A 20,523-nucleotide genomic window follows, 5' to 3' on the forward strand; every position below is an offset into this window, starting at 1 on the left:
AGAAAATTACTGACTTACCGAGTTTTTCTCAATCTAAAAAAAATAGATTGAATATATTTTACGACGAAATATTATACGACGACCGGTTTGGCCTAGTGGGTAGTGACCCTGCCTACGAAGCTGATGGTCCCGGGTTCAAATCCTAGTCAGGGCATTTATTCGTGTGATGAGCATGGATATTTGTTCCTGAGTCATGGGTGTTTTCTTTGTATTTAAATATTTATATATTATATACATCGTTGTCTAAGTACCCTCAACACAAGCCTTATTGAGCTTAATGTGGGACTTAGTCAATTTGTGTAATAATGTCCTATAATATTTATTTCTTTCTTTCTTTCTTTTTACAGGTAAAGGAGCCGATTTTAATATTGTTGTTTTTTTTTTGTGAGAGATAAAATTTGGATGGTCTGAAGAACTCTTTGTTGTTGGTAGTATAAAATCAAAATTCCCATTCCGAACAAGAAAAATCCGTCGAGTTACAAAAATACCTTACATTTTCGTTACTAAGAGGAAGATTTACCGGACTTTAACCAATGATCCATACTTTAAAATATCTAAAAAATACCAATAAAAATACCAATGAATATGGGAAAAGGCTTTGGCCAACATATATAACTAATAGAAAAACATCATGATAAAGTGAAGAGTACACGTAAGAAAACACTGATTAACATGAATTAATGTATGTTACAACTAATATTATCATTATTATATATTATTATATTTGACGACCGGTCTGGCCTAGTGGGTAGTGACCCTGCCTATGAAGCCGATGGTCCCGGGTTCAAATCCTGGTAAGGGCATTTATTCGTGTGATGAGCAATGGATATTTGTTCCTGAGTCATGGGTGTTTTCTATGTATTTATAAATATTTATATATTATATATATCGTTGTCTAGGTACCCTCAACACAAGCCTTATTGAGCTTACTGTGGGACTTAGTCAATTTGTGTAATAATGTCCTATAATATTTATTTATTTATTTATATTAAAATAACACGTAAGCGCCACGTAACTAACGCCAAAGTGCTGCTGCTTCTGTCAATTATACCAATTCCAATTCAAATATACTTTATTCATGTAGGCCTAGCAACAAGCACTTATGAATAGTAAGACAGTATTACATATAATTATCTTAATCTAATTATCAGAGCAATTTATTGATGTTGTAAATATTATTCCATATATAATACTAATGAATATAATTCATAGATCAAATTTAATACTAAAACTTTCACAAAATATAGTCATACAAAAAAAAAAATGTATAAAAAATACTAGTCTAGATTGTTTCTAGAATAAATTCTAAATGTCAAACCAATATAATAAAAACAACAAAGGAAATACATGCATTGGAATATCCATTTCATCATCATTATTCAAATATAATAAATAATTAATCATTTCGAATCACAATTAATCCCACGTTGTTTTATCATTCATGTAGTCTTGTGTGGTATAATAAGCTTTAGAAATAAGTTTACGCTTTACATGATTCTTAAATTTATTAATTGGTAACTGATGGATACGACATACAAACGATATCTAAATGAGAACTTATCTAAACCAGAACTTATCGTTGTCGTATTTCATTCTTCGAATCCGTTAATATCCAAATATAGAGATTATAACAGAGTTCTGAGTGCACCAATATTGATCTTCTTCTTCTTCAACCTAGCGTTTTTCCACCCTAGCGCCAGGGTCCGCTTTCCTACTTAATCTTCTCCACTTTGCCCGGTCTTCGGCATCCTCAGATGTGAGATTGTCTTCCATGTCCGCTGTCACGACCTCCAGCCAGCGCTTCTTTAGGCCTACCGCGGCCGCGTGATCTAGGGCCTTGGACAGTGAGGTTGAGGCAACTATTTCCGACGTATTCTACTGGTTTGCGGCTTATATGGCCATACCATCGGAGGCGACTTTCCAGCAGCTTATCCGCTACGTCACGGATTCCGATTGATATGAAATAAAAATATTATTTTAAGATGTACAGTGAAATTGTACTTATTATGTATAGAATAAGTCCATCTATCCACCAATTTATGACAAAATCTGTTGAAAAAAAATCGACAACAAAATAGAATGGGCCCATATCAGAACGGTTATGTACTACGTAATAAATGGAAAATCATATTTTATTTACTATTATTGAATATTCGTAAGTACCCGTACCATGAGTCACTGACAGTGTCAAAACTGACACATACGCTATCGAGAACGTAATTTACTTTCTATACATCTCGCTCGCACTTATATGCGAGTACGAGCGAGATGCATAGAAAGTAAGTTAGTTTATGTCAGTGACGAACTGGTGGTAGCCACATAGTTGTTCAGTTATTCTAATCGATATTTTCGTATCGTCTATATATTTTAATTAAGAAACCATCCCCAAATCCCTCAACAGATCTTGACCGTCAAACTCCCCCCACCAATAAATAAAAGGGGTTGATATTTATCGCCGAGTGTTTATTACAATGAAAATTATTCTCCTAATGACTTCCCGAATCTCCCTTGAAAATCCTATCGGCTATTAAGAGGGGGGTGGAATTCCTCCCCCTAAAAACGACTTAAGTTTACAGTAAAGTGGTGGCGGTTACGGCGTTTTTGTGGGGGAATTTCGACCCTATGCTAATGTGGTATTTGCCGTTTACGTTGTCTGTTCTTAATACTTAGAGGTAATTTAAGATTCTTGTTTGTTTGTTTGTAATGTTTAGCTACAGTCGGTTGCGGAAATATGCTTTTTTGCGACATCGATTGTGAAATTCAGTGAACTTATATATAGGCAATAAACGCGTCTTTAAAAAAATCACCGCTGAGCTACGGTCGTAGCGCTACACCGTATACGACAACATGGGTTTCCCGCTATGTAGCGGTAATGCGAGGCAAAACGACAACATGTCGTGATTAGCTCTGAATCGGTCCGCAGCCAGCTCGGCCGAATTTCACCTTCCGATACAAACGGAGTTTCGTTCTCATTTTATAACTACGTGTTGGATCATAATGAATCTTTGCACATACGAATTGTCGACTGCCAGTGCATTTCGGATCGGCTTGACTCCTTGGCGCTGCGTAGAGATGTGGCCTCGCTCTGCATTTTCTATCGCATGTACAAGAGGGGGTGTGCTCCGAGGAATTGTTCGGATTAATCCCTGCCGCTTCTTTTCGCCATCCCCCTACGCGACAACATTTCCATCCTCACCACTTAGATGGTTGGCAGTCCTCAACTGTGTGTTTTTCCAGGAACTTTCTGCCTCGCACAGCTAAACTGTGGAATGAACTGTCGACTGCGGTATTTCCGGACCGATACGACCTTCAAACCTTCATGAAAAGAGCGTACTCCCATCTTAAAGGCCGGCAACGCACTTACAACCCCTCTGGTGTTGCAGGTGTCCATGGGCGGCGGTGATCGCTTACCATCAGGTGATCCGTCTGCTCGTTTGCCTCCTCTACCATAAAAAAAAAATACAATGACATGAGGTATATACAAGGTGCCCGTGAGCATTGCGAGACATTTTAAGCATTCCTGGTAATATTTAGAAACTAAAATGTCATATAATTTTTTTTGCATTAGGCCTAGTTTCAGAGATAATTAATGTTTTTCGTTCTTTCGCCATAAGTCGGTACAAAACACATTTTTGACTGCGGTATTGCCACTTTGAGGTCTAGTCTGGACATACCTATTGATTGATATCGAAAAATTAAAAAAATGTATTCGAAAGGCTACCGCCAAATAAAAAAAAACTTTTTTGTTAATTTTAAGTTATGTGTTTATCAATAAAAATTACGTTTTATGTAAACAAAATCACAAAAAGTCATATAACATTTTTTGCTTCTGTTGCCATCAGGAATGCACCGTTAAATTCTCTCGCAATGCTCACGGGCACCTTGTATATGCCTGCAATTTGTTTATATAGCTCCAGTTTATTCAACAAACGAAATATAGCAATAACAAGTTTTGTCTGGAACCTTAAATTCATTGTGATTTTTTTAACTAGGGCGTCTGAAGCTACATAAACTAAAGACAGGCATAGATATACATTATCCTATTGTAAGTACAAAGTTTCAAAGCAATCTAGCTAGTCGTTTTAAATTGAGAGCGTAGCTACGTTCGTATGGAGAACCGAGCTTGATGCGGACTCAAGACTAGGCTGCCATAAAGATCTAATAAACCGTGACATAAGGAGATTGTAAAATCTTCGCTGGTCTCAGGTGTTGTCGAGGTGATAAATAAGAGTGGACTGTAGTATAGACGCTGGTTTACTTCCAAAATTACAAAAATACAAAAAGTGGCAAAGTGAATAGTCGTTGGGGAATCGGATAACAACCGGTAAGTTTTAAAAGCTCTGTAAACTGTCAGAACTTTGAATACAAAATTGCCATAAATGCCATTAAATTTGAACAAAGAGATATGAATTATGATTGAATTTATACATTTTATTGAATAATTTAACTTAAAAATATGCAATTTGAATAAAATGATTATAAAATTATCTTGTTACATGAAATTAAAATTATTATATGAAAATTTCTGAAGTTCGTTTATTATTACAAACATAAGAATTAAGCTACAGAAAAAGGATCAAAAATAAATGCATTTTTGAACGTTTCTGAACAGAGATAAAAGTTTATCTAAGAAAATCTTCATTTAGTATTTATTAAAGACATTACTTAGCATAATTTTATATCATATTTATATTTTATATTTAAGTCAGGTGAGGTGTCAATCCTTTACGACCCGGATGACAGACAATATTTTTACTTCTTTTTCGGACTTCTGGCCCAAGGTTTAGTCGTAAATTAACAAACTGGCTGCTTGACAAATGTTTTTATAGCATTAAAAAATATTTAGAATTTAATGAGTAATGACAAATTCCGTAGTATGTATCAATAATATTGACATAATAATTGTTTTCAACTATGCAAATTCTTCTAATTATTTTCAAATTCATATATATATATATATTTTCTCTTGATTTTTACTGATTATTTTTATTATTCTATGGCGACTGACTGACTTTTTTTCCTAATTTTTCTAATTCTCTAACTATTTAATGTCTTAATTTCAATTTTGTTATTTTTCAATGCTTAGATTTGACACATTATATTTGCACGCTTGCTTGCAAGCAAAATACACATTGTACATGAATAGTCCTAACACCTTATGTTACTGTATTTTTGCAAATAAATAAATGATTGATTGATTGATTGAAGGGTGTGGTATTTCGGCGGTTCCGTGGGAATCTGCCGAAACCTGCACCATAACCGGTGATACAGCAAAAAACGTTCAAGTTGATAACCATGCAAGACCAAGTGCGGGTAGTTCGAAAAACTCGCGCAGCTAGATGTTGATGTCAACTTTCGCCAGTCTTCTCCAAGACCACGGGAACAACGTGTTCCTCGATACGCCGGAGGTAAATTTAAAAAATAATACGCGATCAAGTACCGTTTCTATAATTTAATAATGTGGAAAAATTGCTGTGTCGCCAAAATTATTCAGTTTTTTGAATTATAATTATTGTACATATGTTCGCTAATGTATGTATCTTTGTCTTATTTACTATTTGTCCATATTTAGTTACTATTTACCTGATTCTGACGAAAAAATCCACAGACGGGTTAGCTTTTGAAACCAATTTTACTCCAATTGTTTTTTGCTTTCAACGTTTTCTTATCCCACTTTTGGTTATCCCTTATTGGAATGTGATAGGATTGGTGGGATTGGTTTAGATTTGGGTTTTGGCCTATATTTAATGGTATCCGTTTGAAATCTAATCTGAATAAGGAAATAGTGGGCACTCTCAGTTCAATCTCAAGAAATATATATTATCAAAAATCCATTAGTACTACAGTGTATTTTTGATATAACCTCAAACTTAAACTAGACGTAGGTTTTAGTGATATAAAACAATTCTGAAAGATTTTTTAGTTTAGTCTTCACTACCAGAGCACAAATAATTTTTGAATTTTTTTCGAGCGGCAATGTATATCGTACATCATGATCACTTTTGACAGTTGTGACGCCGCCGCGTCATTAATGAGACATTTTGAGTTAAAACAAAGTAGTGATACATTGCTTGCTGAATTATTTTGTATGAAAAAATAAAAGTCGTAAATTTTTTATAAAACCTATGAAAGTGTGTTCATTACAGCCTGAACTAACTGCCCTTTGATTATGATGTGTTAATATCAAAAATACACGCTGTATAGGCGTTCGGTATTCCGGTGCTCGCCAATGCGACACAAGCGATAATCCGGCAATTATCGACTCAGGTGACCTGCTCTATAATTCGTCAGTATACACCACCGAACGACGGATTATAGATCGATTGCGTTTGATCATATTTCTCATATAAAAAAAAAAAACATTAATCCGGCAGCTCCAACAATCCGACATCAGGAGAAAATTTCAGGTGCCCGATACGCCTAAACGAGTAGTGTACATTTATTTTTATTTATTCCCGTGGTTAAGGCCCAGGCAAGGAAAATGAGCACAAAGTCAAAGTCAACAACAAAGTATGGAAAGAAGTATACTGGGAAGAAAACTAAGAGATCGATTCAGACATCAGGAAAATAACATAGAAGATGTTTGTATTTTGTCACTAGTGGTTGATCCTACCATGAGTCTACTCGCGCACTGCTAGGTCCCGGCAGAATACCAGCGCTCCGGCAGAAATGCTGCAGCACATGCCGAGTCGGCGCCTTTTCTCGACTACACAGTCGTGACAAAAAATTCCTAGTACTTACTTAGTAGTTAGTTTCTATCTTAGTTTTAGTTTTATTATAAGTTTTTTTTTTGTCACGAAAATGTTTTTGAAATAAAAAAAATATCTATCTATCTATGTTTCCCAGAGAATCCGTACACTCAAATGGAAATGGACAGGGCACATGATGCGCTCAGAAAAGGACAAATGGACCAAAGATGTCACTGAATAGTACCCAATAAGAAATAAAAGACCCCAGTGCAAACCGTACAAAAGATGGGAAGATGACTTCCCTAAAGACTGGAGAAGACTGTCAAAAAACCGCGAGGAGTGGCGCCGCCTGCAGAATGCCTGTCAAACACAGCATGACGAAGGAAAAGAAACAAAGAAACCGTAAAAATTTAAATAACTGTCAGGAATAAAGACTATATTTTCAATTTCAAACTAGTCCACTAACCAGCCCAATTTCTTAAGAAACAAACTTGTAAAAGTCACCATATTGGTTTATTTTAATCTAAAACAAGATACTAATCTGTACCCGTAATCGATAAAGCGCTAGTTTTATTATCCTAATCTTAAACAGCTTCTGGGTTATCGGAGATATCTTTATTCAAAACACCGAAACATCGAACTAACGATGTTCCTCGGGTATCTTAAGTGGCTTGTTAACAGAATGCTACTTTTTTAGGATTCCGTATCAGAGTTGGAAGGGTGACTCACATCATGAACTAAGCTATCTCTGCATGTGATTTGCAATGACAGAGTGTAGCATTGTCATCATTAAGGTCAATTAACGTCATTTCACGGTTTGAGTTGACGGGTATGGTCGCGTTTATAATTATAATTTTATTATATGCGACTGTTTTGTTTGTTTTCTTAATTATTTCATTTATTTATCTTGTGTATTTTTTGTTATGTTTTATACGTATCTTTATGTGTTATCTGTCGTGGCATCACCGAATGGGCCCTGCGGAAGACCAGCTAGCGCTAGCTTATAGGCAGCATTACGCTGAGTTGGATCCATTTCGTGATGCACTTAATGATCTGTTATTTTCTTGCTGTTAGTCTGGACTTCGTTCAAAGGTCTTTTTTAGTTTTTCGTAAATAACTCGTAAACGGTGGCCCATAATAAAATTGTTCTTGTACGCAAATAATCTATATAAAATTGCCTACAAAAAAACTTACATTTTTTTCTTTAGGATCAATATTTAAAAAGAAAATCAAGCGGGAAAGTTAGATCAAAATCAATTCTATACTTACGTGCTTTCTTTATATTTTCGTAAATAACAGTGAACAATAGCAAAAATTTTTGTTAAACGTAAATATTCTACACAAAATCTTCTATAAAAAAGATTAAGTACACTTTACGCTAGGATCAATAGTATAGCAGAAAAAAAACTGATTGCCAAATAATTAACATTAAATTGTCTACAAAAAACATTAAAAAACTTTTGTCTAAGATCAAATAGGTTGCCAGCCGCGTATCGCTTTCCTTACATTGAAGAAAATATTTAATTTCTAAAGACTTCATAATTTTTAAAAGTTATTTAACAAAAGTGCCACCATGTGACGAGTTAAAATCTATGTTTTAATTATTTGCTCGTATGTACAGGTCACACCTGTAGGGCTAAGATGGTCGGCTTTTTATCATTTGTCACCATGCCTGTCACGTTCTAACAAGTATGTAAGTGCGAAAGTGACGAGCATAGTGACAAGCGATAAAAATGGAACCATGCTGCCACTGCTGGTACAGTTAGGTGATTTTACGGTAACAACATTGAATGTTACAAAAATATTAAAATAAGTACCTATACGATAATTTGTTAGTCAATCATATCATACAATGAACATTTAAAATATTTATACCTAATAGATGCATGGCATGAGCCACATTCAAAATGGCCGATTAACAGTCCCAACTTGTAACCCAACTCATTACCCAACAACTGTAATTTAGTCACGATAATTCGAATCAATTATCAAAGACATAACACATACAAATGTCCCTTTATATTCCATACTGACAGAAAAGGACGGCGCTTCTCGGAATCGGAACGTACGTGCATAGGTTGTTTACCGATTTTGATCAAAATCGAAACGAGTTTTTGGTTCGAAACCATTAAAATCTGGTGGTTTCGACGAACAATAAAATTTTATGTCTCTATTCGGGCGTGATCGAATGCGATAAACGGATATCGATAGTTTTTTGGGGTGCATGTCAACTCGATACTGAATCGATAATTTTTGAGGAACCGTTATGAGGTAGACGTTGTGACGTCAATGGATTTTGTAGACGATTATGCTGATAAGAAACTTAAGACTGAGTCTGGCCGACATTTTGATTAGGCTGCGATTAGCTGTAGCCAAAATTAAAAATAAAATACTGTTTTTATTCAGATATTGACGTAGGTACGTACTCGTAATTTGTACTGACATTTTGCCCCATTTCATCATATAATATTTTTTTTATAAAAATACTGTATTACAATATGAATATTTTAGAAGCGCTGGTGGCCTAGCGGTAAGAGCGTGCGACTTGCAATCCGGAGGTCGCGGGTTCAAACCCCGGCTCGTACCAATGAGTTTTTCGGAACTTATGTACGAAATATCATTCGATATTTACCAGTCGTTTTTCGGTGAAGGAAAACATCGTGAGGAAACCGGACTAATCCCAACAAGGCCTAGTTTACCCTCTGGGTTGGAAGGTCAGATGGCAGTCGCTTTCGTAAAAACTAGTGCCTACGCCAAATCTTGGGATTAGTTGTCAAGCGGACCCCAGTCTCCCATGAGCCGTGGCAAAATGCCGGGACAACGCGAGGAAGAAGAAGAAGACTGTATTACAATATGAGCATTTGGAATAATTAATACTAATCTAGATTATATGCTGAATCATATTAAAAAATAAAAGTTGTGAAAAATAAGTTACAAAATATGTAAAAAAATATCTAAAGTTGGGGTAGTCGATTAACTGTTCATATTTTGGTGACGTTACCCTATGTATTTTGCATCACTATTAACGCTCAAGTACCCTATGAATCTTTTGTGTGTATCGACTTATCTCATGTAATAATATTTCTTCTCTTTCGACGACCGGTTTGGCCTAGTGGGTAGTGACCCTGCCTACGAAGCTGATGGTCCCGGGTTCAAATCCTGGTAAGGGCATTTATTCGTGTGATGAGCATGGATATTTGTTCCTGAGTCATGGGTGTTTTCTATGTATTTAAGTATTTATAAATATTTATATATTATATATATCGTTGTCTAAGTACCCTCAACACAAGCCTTATTGAGTTTACTGTGGGACTTAGTCAATTTGTGTAATAATGTCCTATATATATATTTTTTTTTATGTAATAGGCTGCAAACGAGCAGACGAGCCGCCTGATGGGAAGCAGTCATCGCCGCCCATGGACATAAGCAACATCGGAGGAGCCACTTATTTATTTATTCTTTTGAAATAAATAAAAATATATTTTACCCGAATTAGAATTACTGTTAAGATGATGACTGCAGCTGCATTGCTGTTGTGGCATCGTTATTACCGCCACTGTATCTGTCAGTGCCTATGAAGCCGATGTTCCCGGGTTCGAATCCCGGGCATTTATTTGTGTGATGAACACAGATATTTTTTCCTGTCATGGGTGTTTTCTATGTATATACGTATATATTTATCTATTTAAGTATGTATATCGTCGCCCAGTACCCATATTACAAGTTTTGCTTAGTTTGTGGCCTAGGTTAATCAATGTATGACTTTGTCCCCCAAATATGGAATGGGCCACGTGTGTGAGTCCGGCCATCGCTAGCCTACCTTTGATGTGCGGACGAAAAACCGAAACCGTGGCCATCCCATTGGCATCCTGTCGCGCCATAAGCCATCAGACACCACTGCGCTCTTTACACGCTGGCCCATCTTAGTGGGCCAGTATGATGGCCCATCGTGTAGAGGAGCCATAAAACGTTTTCGCGGGTAGGTTTTTTGTAGACGTGATGTGGCAGACATAACGTCGCCTTGACAAAATGGTCTCGCCCCGAATGATGATGGAATTGGCAGATGTATTTGAACCTGTTTCTTGCAGAGAGAAGCACATGAAATCTTATTAAATTTTGTCGTAGAAACAGTACCGCTAATATTATAATACTTATATAATGATGCTTTTTAGACGAAGGAACTGTAAATAAAAACAAAAAAAAAAATTGTGGTAACGCCCACAAATAATGTTTTTTAGGGTTCCGTAGCCAAATGGCAAAAAACGGAACCCTTATAGATTCGTCATGTCCGTCTGTCTGTCCGATTCTGTCACAGCCACTTTTTTCCGAAACTATAATAGCTATACTATTCAAACTTGGTAAGTAGATGTATTCTATGAACCGCATTATGATGTTTACACAAAAATAGAAAAAAAAAACAATAAATTTTGGGGGTTCCCCATACTTAGAACTGAAACTCAAAAAATCTTTTTTCATCAAACCCATACGTGTGGGGTATCTATGGATAGGTCTTTAAAAATGATATTGAGGTTTCTAATATCATTTTTTTCTAAACTGAATAGTTTGCGCGAGAGACACTTCCAAAGTGGTAAAAAGTGTGTCCCCCCCCCCCGTAACTTCTAAAATAACAGAATGAAAAATCTAAAAAATATATATGATATACATTCCCATGCAAACTTCCACCGAAAATTGGTTTGAACCAGATCTAGTAAGTAGTTTTTTTTAATACGTCATAAATGGTACGGAACCCTTCATGGGCGAGTCCGACTCGCACTTGGCCGCTTTTTTCTCTCTTCAAGCCAATGGTAAGGGTTATCGTTGGATAGGTCTTTCAAAATAAGTCTCTAACAACTTTGTTTAGATTAAATGAATATTTTCGGAAAAAATCGCACCGAAAAAAGGGAAAGTAAAACAGAAACTTAATAAATACCTTGTTTTATATTAGTAGCAACCTGCAGTGAGATAATTGACCTATAACTTTTCTAAGGAATAGGTAAATATGAGCAGTTTATCGAACCAGTGACTCACAGCCACCTGCTCCATTACACCAGATCAAGATGGCGGCTATCGACAAGATGGCTGCCGTTGCATAAATCACGAGTTTCTATTATACGCCACTTGGAATATTATAAAAATAACGTTTGTTTCTTAGAACGCCTAGTGGCGAGTTACTTGGTATCATCGTGTAGAAAATCTCTTTGACATATTTTTATAATTTATGATTGACAGACTTGACTAAGTCATTAGGTCATCTCGTTAGTGAATGTATTAGGCTGGTCAAAAGGACGCACCCTTTCTTAAGCTGTTATCCCGATAACCCAAAAAAATACAACTATTACAGTTTTCCTCTGACACAAACTGAATATTTAAGATCATATACAACGTTAACTATGAAACCAATCGTAAAATAAAAAAGTTGTACATTCCATAATGTAATTTGCCAAAATATAAATAATAACTAAATATTATAAGGACATTCATTCATACACAAATTGACTAAGTCTCAGACAACGATATACATGATATACAAATACTTAAATACATAGAAAACATCCATGACTCAGGAACAAATATCTGTGCTCATCACACAAACAAATGCCTGTAATGCCCTTAACCGGGATTCGAACCCAGGGTCAGTAGTTTCACTACCCAATAGGCCGGACCGGTCGTCAATATACTATTTTGTGTGGTAGGGCACAGCACAGCGGATGTCATTCCAGATCTAGAGCAGAACCCTACTGGGGAATTACCTCCACCTTACAGAAAACCGCAGCCAAATAACACTAGATCCTACTCATAGCGTTGTGAGTCAGGTTGCCAGAGCTCAACGAGGGTGCGGTGTTAGAGTCGGCAACCGCAAGAGTTTCAGGTGTCCATAGGCTACGTAATATAAAAAAAATACTTTTTCTTATTTTTTTTACAATTTCTCAATTACGCTATCAATACATATTTTAAACTATCATATCACTTGTGTTGACACTTGCCCACGAGTCTTCGACACGTCCACCGCCTTTCAAGATGCCGCGTACGATACCGCGTATTATATCGTCGGACCGGGCGATATAAGGTTGGTCAAGTTATAAGCGACTAACAGTACACCTTGTCATTAATAAATATCATGATATAATGACGCGGTGACGTCTAGTGGTGAGTTTGCGAACCCAACACTGTAAAGGTTATTCTCGTACTCAGAGGCGGCGTTAGGCGTGAGCGACGTGGGCCACCGCCTACGGCCTCGCGGTCCGAGGGGCCTCGCGCCTCAAATAAGTATATCTCGGACCGGACACAACGTAAAAATGTTCGTCAAATCTTGCGCCACCAGAGCCTCGCTAAATGTACCTTGCCCACATAAAATTTTGGTCTCGGCCCGCCACTGCTCGTACCTTATTCGATGTGTGCTTTCATACAACGTGTCTGTACTCTCTGGACATTGACGAGAATCCGAGTAGAGATCTTTCTCAGGAATGTACTAATATGGTAAATTATTTGATTAGATAAACATAAAAAAATATTTTAACGATAAATTAATTCAGGCTAAAGTGGGACTGGGTTGGACATGTCTGCGGATGAATGACAGATGGGCTAAAATAAATTCATTCAAGCTAAAGTGGGACTGGGTTGGACATGTCTGCCGGATGAATGACAGATGGGCTAAAATAGCCACTAGCTGGCATCCCCAGAGTACTCGTAGCAGAGGTAGACCGAGAAAGAGATGGCGGGACGACTTGGATGCGTTTCAACGGGATTGGCGGGATCTTGCTCAGCACAGGGAGGATTGGAAAGTGAGAGGGGAGGCCTTTGCCCAGCAGTGGGACACACGAATAGGCTAAAAAAAGAGAAGTCATCAATAAATAGGAGCATACTATATTAGTCATTCACAATGACGATAAGATTAAAGTGGCACTAATGACATGACCTCGGATCTTTCATTACCGCGTATCTACATACAAGTGATACAGGCTGTTCCGATGTATTAAATCGTAAATCATTAATTTCTCCGTTAATACTGTCATGTGAAATGAGACTTTGTATTTAGGTACCCTAATCGTGCGGAAACCGGACTAATCCCAAGAAGGCCTAGTTTATCCTCTGGGTTGGAAGACTTGGAAGGTCAGACGGCAGTCGCTTTCGTAAAAACTAGTGCCTATGCCAAATCTTGGGATTAGTTGTCAAGCCTGGGGCTCCCAGGAGCCGAGGCAAAAATGCCGGAACAAGGCGAGGAAGAAGAATAAGCCCCCATGTACGCAAACTAGCTAGCTCCTTCACACTTTGCTATAAATCGGCTTAAGTTTATAACTTGAACCTAACCTATCTTTTACGAGCACATACTGTAGAATTGGTAAACGCCGTCAGCCACAAAACGGCCTAACTATCTTCGCATTACCAAGGCGCTTACCACATTTCGCAACTGAAGCTAGGCTTAATGTTTGAATTTAGAATACGTCTCACCCTTGACCCCAGTTTGGTCTGTAACTGGACCTTCTGTTATGGTTTTCAAAGCTAAAGTTCCAGTGAAACATGACCTCGAGTTACGCTACATCTGTATGTAATCAGAGACTTATTTAATCTGGATAGTGTTTAAGGCACGCCGTAAGGAATGGTTGAAAACTAGAGCTTTTTTGGATTGTTAAAGGTCATTGAACTCAGTGAATTTACGAATAAAAATGACATAACTGTGTTTTTATTACATATAGCGGTAGACATGCCTGCGGCTCAATAAAGCGAGTTAATGACGTTTCTTATAAAAAATGTTGACCTTAAATTTTGAACATTTTATTTAAACAACCATAGTTAAGGAAAACGTTAATAAATAGATCATAAAAATGTAAAACACATCGGATAAAACACTAACTAACTAACTATTGTAGCGCAGTGATCCAAAAAGGGTCTTGGCCTCCAAAACGAGAGATCGCCACCTGTCCCGATCCTGTGCCACTTCCTGCCAGTTATCGGCTTTGAGTTGGCACAGATCCGCCTGTACACTGTCGCTCCAGCGGTATCTGGGCCGACCCACTGGACGGCGACCATTCGGTCGTCCCAGATAAGCTCTCCTAACACCCCGATCCTCACCCATCCTCAGTAAATGGCCGAACCAGCGAAGTCTGTGGCATTTTGTTTCGCCGATGATATTGGGTTCGGCCACTAACTCCTCAATAAAACACTATGTTTAATATTTAATAAAACCGCAGAAGATTATCAGGCTAATTCGAACATACACTCACATCAGATTTATATTTGAAAAAATATATGCCATCCTATTTTCTTGTTGTTTTGCTATTATAAGCGCATTTTTTTCACAGAACATTTCGTCATGTATCACATGTCCGTCTGTCTGTCCGATTATGTCACAGCCACTTTTTTCCGAAACTATAACAGCTATACTGTTCAAACTTGGTAAGTTCTATGAACTATGAACCGCATTAAGATTTTTACACAAAAATAGAAAAAAAACAATAAATTTTGGGGGTTCCCCATACTTAGAACTGAAACTCAAAAAATCTTTTTTCATCAAACCCATTCGTGTGGGGTATCATCTATGGATAATAGGTCTTCAAAAATGATAGAAGTTTCTAATATCATTTTTTTCTAAACTGAATAGTTTGCGCGAGAGACACTTCCAAAGTGGAAAAATGTGTCCACCCCCCCCCCCCCCCCCCCCCGTAACTTCTAAAATAACAGAATGAAAAATCTAAAAAAAATATATGATATACATTACCATGCAAACTTCCACCGAAAATTGGCTTGAACGAGATCTAGTAAGTAGTTTTTTTAATACGTCATAAATGGTACTTGGTACCGCTTTTTTTAGGTGTGAATTCAGTTAATTATGCTACATCAATGTCATAAATCATAAAAAAGAAGTGGGCACCAATGGTGGAGTTAGGGTTCCTTACGGTGAAGACTTTTGCCAAACCTGACCTGACACTCGACACAAAACATAGATAACCCACTAACCTTAAATGCATACCATGCTCTATCATGTCAGTAAAAATGACCTTCATATTAAACAAGATAAACGAACAGAATAAAATTAGATTTTTGACCTCGCTACCGAACAGGTACCCTAACAAAGAAACCGCCCGGTAGCCGAATAAAACATCAACAATCGATATTAAAATTTCGATATCAGAATCGAAACCTTTGATAAATGAATCGAATACAAAAGACTGGCCAGTTGCTACCGAAAAAAAGAAAAAACTCGCTACCGGGAGAATCAGACATTAATCAAACTCTTTACGAAATTACCAACTGAAATAAACACATCACGAGAACCTTAAAACTTTAATAATAAAGTATGATTTCGAATGGTTGAGAATGCTTTTATGTTTGTAAATCGCTACCTTTCCATTGATAAATTTGGTATTGTTCGAAGGTTCGACGGATCAATGAAGGTTCGGGTGAAGGTTTAGATATTTTTGGATTGTGACCTGTTTTTTAGGGTCAGTTTGGAATTTTGATTTGACTACTGCGTTCTCGAAGGGATTAAATTGTGTATGATTCGTCATCCTATATGTTTATATTTTCTTGAGCTTCTGTGGGACCTAAGGTCATCACAGAGTATAATTTAGAACACTGAAATTCAATATTATTGGCACAGTATAATAAAGAGTACTAGTTATTGGTGTATAGTTATAGTTTTCCCCTAATTTACATTTTCTTATGTACTACTATTATATTGCACACAACTGTACGTTTCTCTAGAAACTTTCTGCCTCGCACAGCGTAAACTGTGTACCTAATGAATGGTCACCTGCGGTATTTCTGGACCTGTACGACCTTCAAACCTTCAAGGAAAACCCCTCTGGTGTTACAGGTGTCCATGGGCGGCGGTAATCGCTTACCATCCGGTGATCCGTCTGCTCGTTTGCCTCCTGTATCTTAAAAAAACTGTTTGTAATAATGTAAGATGGATGGATGGATGGATAGAGTTCCAAATGGCCGAAGACCGTCTGGACGCCCTAGGTACCGCTGGAGAGATGAAGTGCAAAAAGACCTTAGCGAACTCGGCGCCGTCGATTGGACAGAAACGGCTTTGGACAGAGAAGCATGGCGGTCTTTGGTGTCGGAGGCCAAGATCCACTATGGGTCGCTGCGCCAAAGCAGCAAGTGAGTAATAATGTAAGATATGTATGTATAGGCCTTTGTTGTCTTACAATGATTTTCATTGTTAATGTTATATGTGATGATATGATGAAAATGAAAACCCAGCAGGTTAAATTGACCAAGCACATGAAACTGACTGAAGCGACATGAATGTTACGTTGCGCGTGAGTCATGGATAAAGCTCGAGGATCTTGGGAGCTCTCCAAATATTCGCCGCATTCGAGAAACACTGATTTTATACGACAATTCATCAGTGTCGCACGGCCTATGATGGTCGCGCTTTTATACGACAAGTCATCAGTGTCGCACGGCCTATGATGGTCGCGCTTTTAAACGACAAAGTCATCAGTGCCGCACGGCCTATGATGGCTGCGCTTTTATACGACAAGTCATCAGTGTCGCACGGCCTATGATGGTCGCGCTGTTATACGTCAATTCATCAGTATCCCACGGCCTATGATGGTCGCGCTGTTATACGACAATTCATCAGTATCCCACGGCCTATGATGGTCGCGCTTTTAAACGACAATTCATCAGAATCCCACGGCCTATGATGGTCGCGCTTTTATACGACAATTCATCAGTGTCGCACCGCCTATGATGGTCGCACTTTTATCATCGTCGCGTTAAAGGTGTATTTGGGTAACTTTAATATTTTCTAAAGAACCACTTTTCACTGTAGTAAAATGAGAGCGTAACTACATTTGTATAGAGAACCGAGCTTGTAACGGACTTAAAAGCGTGCAGAATCAGCCATGTTCAGTCTCCATACTACCCACTTCGCAATCGCTTCACAAATAGCTCGAACGCGCATGAATCAAGCGACACCATCGATATGCGCCTACGCAGATATTTACGCGCTGTAGGGCGATCGAATTAATATCTATTCGCTATCTTTACATTAGTGACAAACAGGCTTAAATCGACCGGGATATGTACCGTGATTACCTTTCATATTGTTTCTGTGCTCCCGATACCAACGGCCCGATTCGAAGAATGAGATACGATAACGATAAGATATGGTTTAGATAAGTTCTCATTTAGATATCGTTTGGACGTCGTATAATCGACAGAAGCAGCTCGATTCCGGCAACCAATGTCACTTTGACGTTAGAAATATCGTAGATAGATCTTATTGGGATTACAGCGAAATCGAAATAAACGTCAATTTCGACATGTCGTTTAGTTATCGATCTTTTAATGATCTTTTCAAGATCTTAAACGTATCTTAATCATTCTTTGAAATGGGCCGCAAGACCCGAGTTACCCGTGAACAAGATGGCTGTAACTGCGTCGAAATATCGGGAGCTCAAAAACAATATAAAAGCGGCCACGGTCCATATTCCGATCGATTTAACTAACTAACTGCTTTGGCTCAGCGATCCAGCGCGGTTTCCTGCCATGAATTGGCATTCAGCCGACGCAGGTCCGCCTCCACGACATCACACCAGCGGTACCTGGGGCGCCCGATCGGTCGACGGCCGGTTGGTCGCCCCAAGTACGCTTCCTTGACTACGCTATCCTCCCCCATTCTGAGTAGGTGACGATTGTTTTGTTTTGTTTATTTATCACCGATCGATTTAAGTCTATTGAAACTAACCGTGAATCATTCACAACTGTTAAGTGACAACCGTTTATAGGTACTGTAAAACCAACTAATGTAAATGTAGATTGTAGCGTAGGGACGCCCGGCTGGAAACAGGTGGGCTGTCGATCACGTGTCGCGTTCATTCGGCCCAATTCCCTGGAGTTGGAGCTGCAGGTTACTGTCCCGGCGGCATTCTACAATGTTCTCCTCAAATCTTCTTGTTTTCCTGCAGAACAGAAGGACATCTTTGAGTAAGGCGTGCTTTAGTTCATTTTCTTTCAGGATGTCTCTACCGAATGTATTATACATTAGTAAGTGTTAGCTAGATAAGTCTCCTCTTCACCACAGTGTGGACAGGGGCTCATTTCTCGAACGGTATTAGTAGGTTATATTATTAGTGTGTTATCGTGGTAACCTATTGGGACTTGACAGTTCTTGGACTAATATTATTAGTACGTTCGATAAATGGGCCCCAGTACTTCATTTATAGAAATCGTGCGTGTTGGAAGGTCTGCCATCTCGTGACCAGAAGTTTTACTCGGAGTTTTACAGACAGAACTTTTACTCACTCTATATTCTATATATAACAATTGCTAAAGTTGTGTGTTGATGGTTTAGACACGTGGAAATAATGAGTGAAAGAAGGTTAACAAAGAGAGTGTATAAGGGAAAAGTAGAAGAGGGAGGAAGGGGTAGACCTTGGCGGACTTTCTCTGATCAAATCGGGGAAATCCTGAAGAAAGGTCAGGTCAGGAGCACTCTAAGCCGACGAGCGTGTATGAGGAATGTTATGAAAGTGAAGGAAGCGAAAGAGGTATGTCAGGATCGTAGCAAGTGGAAATCCGTCGTCGCTGCCTACCCCTCAGGGAAATAGGCGTGATTATATGTATGTATGTATGTAAAGTAGTCATTCACCGTCACCGCTCTGTGTCATTTTAATCCAATGAGTAATGTCGAACCGCGGGAACATATCGCTCGCTCACTGGCAATTAATACGACAGTGCATCCATCTATTGATTTACTGAGGACGCGATTTATCGCCAATATTTATAGAAACATGATATAAGTGCGTATTTGGTAAGTTAAGTTTAAATAGTAATAATTCAGCCTATATGCTGGGCACAGGCCTCCTCTATGGGCTCGGGCTATGTAGTCCCCACGCTGGCCCAATGCGGATTGTAAACTTCACATACACCTTTGAATTTCTTCGGATATGTGTGCAGGTTTCCTCACGATGTTTTCCTTCACCGAAAAGCTAGTGGTAAATATCAAATGACATTTCGTACATAAGTTCCGAAAATCTCATTGGTACGAGCCAGTATTTGAACCCGCGACCTCCGGATTGAAAGTCGGACATCATATCCCATATTAAAGTAATAAAAAAAGGAACAATAATTATCTTGTACAGCTAAGCGCTAAAAATGAGTATATAAATAAAATAATAATAAATGAGTATATGACTCGCTCATATGGCTTTATAAATAAAGGTAATCAAAAATAAGTTGTTTTTTTTATACTACGTCGGTGGCAAACGAGCATATGGCCCGCCTGATGGTAAACGGCTACCGTAGCCTATGGACGCCTGCAACTCCAGAGGTGTTACATGCGCGTTGCCGACCCTAACACCCCGCAACCCTCGTTGAGCTCTGGCAACCTTACTCACCGGCAGGAACACAACACTATGAGTAGGGTCTAGTGTTATTTGCTTGAGGTTTTCTGTAAGGTGGAGGGACTTCCCCAGTTGGGCTCTGCTCTAGATCTGGAATGATATCCGCTGTGCTGTGCCCTACCACACAAAGCGAGATGACATTCACAATGTTCGACGACTAGCTAGATTGCTCTGAAACTCTGTACTTACATTAGGATAAGGTATATCTAATTATCTAGGGTTGTAATTAGTTTATGTAGCCTCATATACCAAGTTAAAAAAAGTTAAAAAAAAACCATGAATTTAATTTTTCATACAAAACTTGTTTATGCTCTATTTCGTTCATTTTTAACCGACTTCAAAAAACGAAGAGGACGAGTTACTCGATATCTCCAAGAATCGTGAACCGATTTTCAATTTTTTTTTTTAATCGAACGGGTATAACCCCGAGATGGTCCCGTTGGCACCAAGTCGGGGTCTGATGATGGGATCTT

General features: G+C 38.2%; 2 long non-coding RNA genes across 2 annotated transcripts in view; one reads left to right on the forward strand and one right to left on the reverse strand.

Moving 5' to 3' along the window:
• The window catches only part of LOC133528862 (uncharacterized), a 455,073-nt gene that overhangs the window by 119,611 nt on the left and 314,939 nt on the right, over nt 1-20,523 (reverse strand). The window lies entirely within an intron of this gene.
• LOC133528863 (uncharacterized) overlaps nt 718-20,523 on the forward strand; it is a 173,051-nt gene continuing 153,245 nt past the window's right edge. The window contains exon 1 of the long non-coding RNA XR_009801066.1: nt 718-899. This is a non-coding gene — a long non-coding RNA (uncharacterized LOC133528863). The remainder of the gene's footprint in view (nt 900-20,523) is intronic.

The sequence above is a fragment of the Cydia pomonella genome, chromosome 20, assembly GCF_033807575.1.
Source record: "Cydia pomonella isolate Wapato2018A chromosome 20, ilCydPomo1, whole genome shotgun sequence".
In the NCBI taxonomy this organism is placed as follows: Eukaryota; Metazoa; Arthropoda; class Insecta; order Lepidoptera; family Tortricidae; genus Cydia; species Cydia pomonella.